The following is a 9,656-nucleotide window of genomic DNA, read 5'->3' as shown; positions in this document are numbered from 1 at the left end:
TGATTTAGGTAAGATAAGATAAGATAACTTTATTATATCACTTCAGGAAATCTCTATTTACAAAATCTATTTACAAAATTATTATTAACACGTAATCGAAATTAAAAATGTATTATTAAAAATACTAGATTCGAAAGAAAATACTGAAAACAAAAAACAACAAAATCAATTATTAAAACAAGATATTTTGCCGCATGGCAACATCGCGATTGGCTAGCAAATAACTGAAATGTTCACTTTTATCGGTTATTCTATTAAAGATTTCTTCCGACAATTTCCAGAATCCATTAGGCGAATCAGGTTTAGGCAACATAAAAGAGGTCAAGACCAGCCCTAAAGGCATTGATACTAGTTGAATTTTGCACGCGTAGTGGACACTGGTTCCAATATTTAATAACTCTGTTGCTAAAGAAGTCATGCGCTGATCTTAATGGATGATGAGAAGTGACATTAAGATTACGAGTTCGATAAGCTGTATTTGTCCCAAACATATTGTGACCATAGTCCACAAAACCGTTGATTATTTTTAAAGTCTCGATCAAGCCACCACGCATTCGAAGTTCCAGTAAAGTCGTTAATCTAAGACGCTGTAACCTTTGACGATAAGGGAGTCGGCCCATGCCCTCAACTATATTCGTAAACCGTCTTTGGCAGTCCTCAATTTCCATTAAAAAGAAAACACTTTGAAACCGTGTTTAACTAAACAGGTTTAAAACATGGTCAAGGTTCGGTGTGAACGGATTTTACTCTGACCAACTCGAAAATCCAACTCGAAATCCCAACTTGGTAAATAGGCAACCTCTCACTGAACAGGCACACGACAACATTGGAATCTGTTTGTAAAGGAGATAACGACTGAAAATCACAGCTTTATTGGATATAATTCAGGCAGCTGAGGCCGCTCTAGCCTGTGTACAGCGGCCCGCTCTCCGAAAAAAAAAATCGGAGAGGAGCGTCTGTGATTTACCGTTAGTAATCGTGTTCCGGAATATTGCATACATTATTAAGTGATCTACGCTGACCAAAATTTGCGTGACTCATATTTCGTTGGAGCTAAATTCTCAAAATGGTGGTCAATGAGGTAGATTTCAAACGTGCATCGAAGAGCGTCTCCGATAGTTTTAAGATACCTTGGCTTTATAGCATAGAAGCACTCTTTAAAGGAAAGGATGTATTTGCAAGTCTTCCAACCAGGTACGGCTCTGATCTTCAGAACAGCACAGATCGTTCCCGATGAGCTGTTATTTTCCTCGGTGTCTTCACATCTCAAATCTTCCATGGCATCACGCTTTGTAGATTGTACTTGAGAATGGCTAGGCTGGTCCGAGCAAGGCGTTGGGATTACATTGACTGGTAAGGAATAGCGGGAGACGTTTTCGAGTGGACAATCTTTTGAATAGTGCTATATTCACCTCGTGAAGAGCGCTTTCGTTTCTTTTGCGCTGACAACAATTCCTACAAATGTACGTCGAATCGATTTCCACTTTACACTCCATTGATAACAATTCCGCTCTTTGACAATCAAAAAGATTTTTATTCGTATTTTGTACCGTTGTCAAAGTAACAAAGGAGACTAATGTTGCGCATGCGCCTCATCACCCCCAAAATCCCTTGAATTTCTGTCAAATTCATTCGAAACGCGGAAACATGAGAAATGGCGGATGTAGTGCTGGCATCGTTAATATTCATCGCATGTTTCCAAAAGGACGGCACACAATGAATGCAAAGATGATGAGTCATTTGAAAGACTTGGGCATTACCTTATTTTTATGACTGATACTGGTGCAATGCAACGGGAAATACGGCGACGGATCACAAATGAAGCGAAGATGGCGAGTCAAAAGTGTGGCGATGAATTGCAGAACTTGCAAAGAGCAGAGGATAGTTTTGCCTTCCTGGCGTTGTTTTTCCTTATTTAAGAGACTTCAACTCAGAATGAAGTGCTGCTTTATAATAAAGTAAGTCGGATTTAAATTGAAATGTGAGTTTACATTAAAAAATATGGGTAAACTGGCGTTTGAAGCGAGGACAACGATAAATCAGCTAACAAGATGGAGTCGAAAAATGACAGCCCACTGGTGAAGAACATCTCAATTCGCTATAAAGCTTCCCAGCCTTGAAATTTTGAACCACATGCTCGAAATAGAGTAGGGAATTGTACTGGAGAAGAAATAGGGCTGATTTTGAATCGTGAAGCGAACAGAGAAAGCCAAGACGCAAGGCTTTCCTTTACGAGTGCTCCAGATTATTTAAATTTCCTTGGCAAAAATTTGGTAATTGTGAAGAAGAGCTCCCCAAAAACCCTGTCGGCCGACTGTCGGTCAACTGTCGGCCGACAGTCGGCCGACTGTTGCCCCACTGTTTTAGCGTTGGCTAGCGATACTTGCCGACATTGTAAACATCATTCATACATACATGACATACCATAAGAGGCCGCGTTGCATTGTACGGCGATTTGAAGGAAAGTGTTTGTATTGACACGTAGCTTATGGTTTTCAGAGTTTTTAGCCGAGTTTTCGATTAAATTATCTTCCAATGCGATTCTTAGATTGTCTGGTGTGTTGTAAATTACGCAAGTGATATATCCTATACGCATCTGATAACAACTGATAACAGTTGATCGGTAAGTAGGTGAAGTCTGTCGAGTCATACATCACCATTACGGAATGTCACGTTAACTGCTCGTTTTTACCGCATTTTTTCTTTTTTCTTAACCGATCGGTAACCTGTTGGTTAGCTGTCGGTAGACTGTCGGTAAGCTGTCGGTCAACTGTCGGCCGACAGTTGACCGACAGTCGGCCGACAGGATTTTTGGGGAGCTCTTCTTCACAATTACCAATTATTTTGATTCTCTTTTTCGAGACTTTTGTCATAGGCCGTGATACGGGAATTCCCGCTTGCTGCAGTAAGCCCAACAACCAAAAAAAAGATTTGTGTAAAGAAATTGTCATTAAAAGTGGCAAGGCTCAACACAGGTTTCGTGTGATACGGTGTTGTCTACAAAATGGCTCCAAATCTTGTTATGATATCATCTCACTCTGCCCTATTGTGTCTTTGACTTGGCAAACTTTAACGTCTGAAAATTAAACCACTGAAAAAGCAGTAAATTTGAAGCTTTTTTCAATTTGTATATTGTCATATTGCCCTAAGCTGCGAGAGTTTCAAGTTGATAAAATGACGTGCACAAATAATTCTAACTCGGAGAACGAAACTCAAGTCGGCAGCTCATGCGTTCCCATGGCCAAATCTTAGAGAATAATTCGTGATACGGGAATCGCCTTTGACAGCCGGCACACAAATATCAGAAGAATAATTTGAGTTGAACATTTATAATTTAAAAGTGGCAAGGCGCGCGCAAGCGACCAGCAAAGTGAGCCTATTGTCCTATTGAAATCTGTCACTTCGAGCTAGTTGTTTGTTGGAAGAACAGTCAGGACGTCCCCTCAATGCTATCCAGTCATTGTGGATACATGAAATACTAATTTTGCACAAAAATGTGGAGATTGACACTGATTCGTAGATAAATTATTTATTATTTATTTATTTACAATGCACTTACACGTTTTCTTGATACAAAATTTACTCATCTCAGGCAAAGTATTATTTACATTTGCATAAAACTGCTTCAGGAGAAGGAAAAAAACGAAATTATTACAGATAACGTAATTATATACACTATACCACCAATAGAGATAAATGGTATACAGTTAACTATACTAAAAAGGAGATTGACACTGATTCGTATATAAATACATTCCAAAATGACATAACCAGGTAAAACATTTGTGAATGTAATCCATAATGTGAATACATTCAAGTTAACAACAATCTCATAGAGAGAATAATATTATATTCTTACCTTTAAATAGTGCTCAATCTACAGAACAGGATATCCCATTCAGTTGCAATATTTAGACTTATAATACTGGAGTACATACCAGCAAGTAAGGAAATCAGTACTGAGCAAAATAGTGTTCAAAAATTGCTTTTTTAAAATAGGATTTTAGATGTGCTGTTTTTTCGATTATAAAGAAGAAGTCATTCTAATTAACAAATCGAAAGTGGTTCAGCGCCTCGTGAGTCCACAACAAATTTTGACCACTGTGATGACGAATATCGTTATCGATAAGAGTACAGACAACGCTGAACCACTTTCGATTAGTTTTTTACCACAATATTCAACGCCAAAGAAAGTTTTTATTTCAGAGCGTGACCAAAATCATGACTCAAAGAAAGAGCAAACGTTGTCTATAACTTTCTCGCAACATGATTGGTTTATTTTCCAAAATGAGCGTTCCTGATTGGCTATTACACTGCGTGACAAAATAACGCGAGCATGACGCGTACCTTGTTGTCTAGACTCTCATCGACAACGGCATATTAGCCAATCAGATTGCAAGATTACAAGCAATTGTGGTAAAAAAGTATTTTCCAATGATAGATAGGCAGAATTTTCTTACATTGGAATTTGGCTATAGCATGAAGAAATAAATTCTGCAAAGCTGCATCCTGAGTTGATGATTATGTTGCTCCGAAACCAGTAATATGGAAAAAAATACATGGGTTATCGCCACAAAGACGATCATGCACAAATAAATGTGTACATTTTAGCAATATCGTGACATTTCAATAGACCTAAGAAAACATGATGTGGGATGGGGGGACATCATTAATGATTCTAATAACTTTATTTTTGAATTTTATAAGCTGTGACAATGGGTTTTCATAATCACTACCCCGCAACATAGAGCCATATAGTAAATATGGCTAAATAAGCAAATAATAGACATTGATTAGACAATGTTTACTGACAATGCTTAACCTTAATTATGACATTAACTTTACTAACTTTGTTACAAATACAGTATAATGAATATGATCATGCCAGGAAAGGTAATGGCCAATATAGATACCATACCCAAGTATATTAAGATTGAAACTGGTTCAAGGCATTGACCAGCTAAGTTTAATGAAGGAAGTAAGTTGAAATTTACTTTCTGATGAGGATTGAAGATAAGATAATACTGATATTTAGTTGTCTTTAAATTTAAGGTTAATAAACACTTGGTAGTTCAGAGCTATTGTGAATTAGAAGTTCATCTATATATAGGGAAGATATCTGATGACAAGCATTGATGTGCCAACCACAGGAACAAAAGAACCTTTTGTTTCAACAGCCAGTGAGCCTCTGGTTGGCACATTAATGACAATAGGTAAACAATAAATTATCTTCCCCATAGTGTTTTGACATGCTGCATTGCAGAGGTTTCCCCTCCACATGATGTACAATTTAAACAAATTGCTATTTACAGGGTGTCAAGTAGGTAAAATGGTCAGAGAATGAGAAAATTGGGGGGGGGGAGGGGGAGGGTTAACCTAAAAGTAGGAACAAAATAGCAGCATTTGCACGTGAATAGGAAAAGTAATGGAAATGCCTAACTGAAGTCATCATTGAGAGGTTCAAAATTATTGTTTTTAAATCAACATGAAGTGCAAGCTTACTACATTTTTCTCCAGCCATGAGCACAAAAAATACATAATTTTTCCTGAAAAACCAGCGAATTTAAAAGGCTCAGAATAATAGGAAATAACAATAGCTTGCACATTCATCAACTACCTACAAGTTACTACAGTACCCTCATTATCTACCCTCCGATTTCAATCCATGGCGATTTAGTAAATCCTCCACACACGTTGCTAATTGTAACTAGTACATTGTAGGAACTGGTGAAGAAGACGTAAACAACGCTGGCATTTCGTATAATGTTTCTGTGGACAAGAAGGAAAATAAAATACACTAATTTTTTAAAGGACATTTAATAGGGTGCGATAGCTTATGGCTTGAGATTATAAACAAAACAAAAGGAATCGCGAATTCATCTTACCTTAGCAGACTTGACAGCAAGGCCTCGAACAACCACCTCAATCGATCTATCACAACATTCAGTAACATTTAACTCGGAAAAATCAATTGTGCATGACGGGAAGCCACGGGCGAAAAATCGATCATTTTTTGTCCTCTCCGATTTTCTTTTTTCGGAGAGCAGGCGGCTGTACACAGGCTAAGGCCGCTCCTATTGTTCTAGCGACGTCCACCAATTACATGCAAAAGTGCCATCTCAACCCTGAGGCAAAAGTATCGATTTAGTTTATTTTTGTACTAAATCGCATATCATATTCAGTAAGGCTTGCAATTTTCGGAAAACTATTTCCATCATAAACTTGTTCTGGCTCGTCATATGTAATAGCCAAAACTCATTTTAAGATGTTTCTCTCTACCAGCAATTTAATTCAATCGTTTGTTTCTGTAAGCGAAATACAGGCAGCCAAGTATTTGCAAAAAGAATCGAGTTCCATTAATACCCTGCTGTTACAGTCTATCGGTTCAGCGAAGCGGTGTCTAACGCCTGTTGTTCAAGGTCCAACATTTCCTTGACCGATTTTACGTTTCGGAAAAAAATAAAACACGAGCCTTTGAACTACAGAGCATCGAAAGGGCGGTTTCGATGCGAACGCTAATTCAGTGTAGCAAATTGAGAGAAATATATATTGCTTACGTGACTGATAGGCAAGCCGTAACACTTCAGTTCCCACAACTTACTCCCGTCTTACCTTGTAGCTCAGTCGGTAGAGCAGCGGTAATCTAAACCGAAGGTCGTGGATTCAATTCCCACCCTGGTCAGAGTTTTTTCTCTGTCCTTGTGTGGGCCTATTTCCATAAGTAGGGCTAACGCTCACATGGTTCATATGGGGTACAAAACTAGCACTTCACATTACACTCTAATCAGTTAAGTGTTGAAATGATATCTTAGCTTGCTAAAAAAGACATAAAAAACCCCAAACGGCTTGGTAAGAATAGTGGTGATGGGCTTACCTGCAAGTCTGTAGCTCGTGAGTAAGAGGTGGAAATAAACAGGAATATTCAGACGACTAAAAATTCCGTGATTGAAGAGCCTTCGCCTTGAATAAAAAGGCCAAAACGTTCTGTGATTGGAGGAGGCCGAGTAGGGGGGAGATGTTACAAACATATGGGTGATGCGCGGGGCGGTACTTCTTGTTGCGTTTCGCAGGGGAAAATAAACACCCCGGTTGTTTACCATTTACAAGCAGAATTTTTCCGTTTGGGAAGACCAAAATAGGCTTTGTTTAACCAATATTTCGTCAGGCACGGGATGTAGGGCTGATGAATTCTTCGTACGGCATTCGTACAACAGTAATACTATCCATGAAATTTACCAATTCATTAAAGTGCACTAGCTTTCGCATATATACCTTACTAAAGGTTCTAAATGCGAGTAGCACATGATTATCTATTGCCAATTGCAACGCGGCCAACAATTTTAGTTCACCCTCTCTATCAAGTGTGACTGAGAGTTCCCATACAGACCAGGGCTTGAATCTTGGCACTGTTTCCAATTTCTACTGTATCAGTGATGACAAGAGCCATGTTCTTGAAAACCCATTTTGTTTCCTTTTTCTGGCCGTACGTCCCGTTAAACTCTACCTTTAAATTGTTCATTTGAACACAACCAACACTTAGTAAAATATTGGACAAAAACGTAAATTAATCAAGCAGTCCGCAATCCGCAGTTTACGCTGTTTTTATACTGACCGCTACTATAACTACTCCCTGGCAATTAGTTCTTTCTCCCCCGGAACTTGAACCATTCAAGTCTCATGATGTGTGGCATGATGTATGGCGTGATGTTGGAGAGCGTCATTGTTAGATGTTTCCGGCGCGATATGCAGATACAGATAACAATGCCGCAATGTGCAATTGCTTTTGGACGAACAAAGGACCTAATGACAGATCTTTTGTTTTCGTCCACCAACAAGGCGGCGATGACAAAACGTGAAAACTACCAAATCAAATGTTAAAATTATTTCATTCAGTGCGTTGCGCTCCACCCAGTGAAATTAATACAATTCCACGAAACAGCCACGGTTGCATGAAGAATGTACCGCTGCTCAAAAATTTGTTTTCACCGCTAGAAGCGAGGTGAACTGAATCGGAAATGCTGAAATGGCTGATCTTTTATGGGGCGCCAAATGTAAAAATATTATTTAAGCACTTTTCCCCTCTAGGCCTAATCGGAATAACAATGATTCTTTTGTCCTTCGTGATCAATTTGTGCGGTATTTTGAAAAAGTCTGCCCAAAATCTGCACATTTGATGTTTGCTCTGTATGAATTATTCCGTGAAATCGTAAACCGAATACCATTCATTTTGGGTTGACGTATCTTCCCATCTCCCAAAAATGATATCAACGCATTTCATGCCAAAAATGTGAAATAATCTGATTTTCTGTAACTGTCACAGAGGACTGAAAATCAGGAAAAACATCCAAAGCATTGTCACGTCCGTTTTTATACTAGAGACGCATTATCAGTCTGAACGAACTTAGGCAAGACCTCCTCAGTAACACGACCTAGAATGGATCTGTTCTAACTAACGAACGACTGTGATAATTAGAGATTCGAAAACTGAAAGATATTAAATAGGATAAAAGGCGAAAAAGTTGACAGATTGCACTTCAGATCTTTAACAATCAAACATGAATTTCGTAGGAAACAATATACATGTACACACTCAACTGCGGTATACATTAATAATTGTTACAAATAAATAGCTTCAAGTTTTTTACTGGGTTGCGAAACCCAGTCGGAATCTCGGTTTCATTTCGTGGGTTTTTACTGGGTTGCTAAACCCAGTCGGAATCTGCGTAGCGTTTCGTCGTTTTGTTTTTTTCCGTGTCGGTAAAAGTCTTGCCTGTCACTCCCCTGCTTAGTGATGTCTTTGTGCATAGAGTCTTCTGAGCGTATTTTGTTAGGTTTGAGGGGGCTGGGGTAATGCGTAGATTTCTCTGGTGCACACGGGAGGACATTTAATTATTAACCTGGAATGGCCTTGAAAGTCATTGTAACGCAAATGGGGTTTTAGTGCATCTTTAAACAAAATATGCCCTTATGGCGCTCAAGAATGGAACGTCAATTGGATAAACAACTTAGGCGATGAAGAATAAATACCTGGCAGTTAAAGCGACGAGTAATGGTCTTCGACAACAATTTCATTTTTCGCCGTTGGATATCAAGTAAGCGTTAGCTTGGTACTATATACAACACTGAAGTCAAATGGCAATTCTTTTATGGATTTAACGAACACTGAAGGAATCGAACGCCTTGAATGCATCACTGTGTTTACTGAAGTCGCATCTAAGTTGTCCGGCAAGTTACATTCATTTTAAGACTCAACTCAGCAAAGGTAAAAACAAATTGGAAATGTGACAGTGAAAAATTATTTGAATGAAAGCTTGTTGTTTTTTTTGTCTTTTATTATTTACCGTCAAGGTTCTTTTGAAAAGGGTTTGATGTGAACTGTCAGAAATTTATTTAGTTGCATATGCTTTGTGATTGTGTGTTTCGTTTGCACGCAAGCAACTGAAATAGGAAGGGTTTCTTGCCGCTTAATCGCAAATATGTTGTTTGTTTCAATAAATGTTTCGCTGGAAAAGATTTCTGTGAAATTTCCAGCTTTTGTAAACTTATCATGTTGTGCAATTTTCGAGCTTAACAAATTTGCATACATGTGTTGAAATGTGATACGGGGAGAATTTTGTGGTAGCACATAAGTCACGAAAATAAACAGCTCTGTTGGA

The 9,656-nt window shown here is 38.5% G+C and overlaps 1 protein-coding gene across 2 annotated transcripts in view; it reads right to left on the bottom strand.

The window, feature by feature from the left end:
• LOC138002709 (alpha-glucosidase 2-like) overlaps positions 1-7,015 on the bottom strand; it is a 36,117-nt gene extending 29,102 nt beyond the window's left edge. The window contains exon 1 of one of the 2 annotated variants that reach the window (XM_068848766.1): positions 6,875-7,015. The gene's annotated coding sequence lies outside the window, so the exon portion shown is untranslated. The remainder of the gene's footprint in view (positions 1-6,874) is intronic. The other variant, XM_068848720.1, reaches the window with a different exon arrangement.
• Between the last annotated feature and the right edge of the window lie 2,641 nt (positions 7,016-9,656).

Source organism: Montipora foliosa, chromosome 1 (assembly GCF_036669935.1).
Source record: "Montipora foliosa isolate CH-2021 chromosome 1, ASM3666993v2, whole genome shotgun sequence".
NCBI lineage: Eukaryota > Metazoa > Cnidaria > Anthozoa > Scleractinia > Acroporidae > Montipora > Montipora foliosa.
The sequence above is the reverse complement of the archived record's forward strand: the minus strand, read 5'-3'. Positions and strand labels throughout refer to the sequence as shown.